The sequence below is a fragment of the Etheostoma spectabile genome, chromosome 15, assembly GCF_008692095.1.
Source record: "Etheostoma spectabile isolate EspeVRDwgs_2016 chromosome 15, UIUC_Espe_1.0, whole genome shotgun sequence".
Classification (NCBI taxonomy): domain Eukaryota; kingdom Metazoa; phylum Chordata; class Actinopteri; order Perciformes; family Percidae; genus Etheostoma; species Etheostoma spectabile.
This window is the reverse complement of record NC_045747.1, coordinates 11,551,271-11,552,507: the sequence shown is the minus strand read 5'-3', so window position 1 is coordinate 11,552,507 and position 1,237 is coordinate 11,551,271.

Sequence of the window (1,237 nt, the reverse complement as noted above, 5' to 3'; positions counted from 1 at the left end):
GAACTACACACACACACACATGCTCAGGATCTATACATTCACTAATGGAGAGATGTCAGAGTGAGTTGCATAACTTCACCAAGAACCACAGCTGTCACCATTCACATAAACACATTTGAAATAATTATTATGGTAGACAGAATTGATATCGTAGCCAACTAATATCATCGACACGAATTGCAAGCACATCTAACCCCCTGCAGTTAATGTTAGTTAATGTTTGGCTAAACGATGTTCCCATGAACTTTGGCGAGACCTGTAACAACAATACTGTGAACTTATTCATAATAAAGGACTAGAGACTGACACCTGAGAAAAAAAGAAAGGAAAACGTTTACCTCTATGTACTCAGGTTACCCCTTTTCAGTGTTTTTCATTTACAAAAAAAAGTGAGCTTAAAAGATGTTCTTGTTATTACCACAGTTCCTTTCATTATTATTTAAACCAGGCAGTTGTTAATGGTAATGTTATATGCTAGGTGCAGCAGTATGTGCTGATGTGGTAGAATTTCAAACACAATAACTGTGTAACATTAGATGGCTGATATCAGAAAGTTTGACTCAAGTCTATACAATCTTTTATACATGTGCCTGCCGTTATTTGCAATGCAGTAAAACTGTATTAAAATTAGGAAGATTAGTCTGTTTTAAGTATAACTTGCTCTTACCATTATTGACTGTGTAATACCTTGATGTTAATCAAAGCAAGTTATCTTAATAATTTAATCAAATAAACAAATTCACTTAAAACACAAATAGTTAATTTCCTCAGTCAGTTATTAATACAGTGGACAGGAAGTCAAGTATTAGACCTTGAGGTATTCATGTAAGTCTCCCTTAAGTCAATGATTTTTAACACAAGAATTTCAACTGATTTATGTTAAATATGAATAACAGACTCCATACCCAACAAACATCAGTGTCAAAAAAATTTTTAAGAAGCAAAGCACAAAAATACAAGGCATCTTTCAAAGTTATGAGTTTATCTGTACTAAAGGTATGGAATATAACATTGCATTTGAAAAGCAATAATAAGAAAATGTTCCAAAAAACATCAAATTTTAGCATGATTGATGTTTTTTAGTTTGTTTGTGACATATCTTTTCACAGTTTAGATTAGATTAGATTAGATTCAACTTTATTTTCCTTACACAGGTACAGGTACAAGGCAACGAAATGCAGTTTAGGTCTAACCAGAAGTGCCACAGCAGCAAGTGCAGGATATACAATGGTTCCAT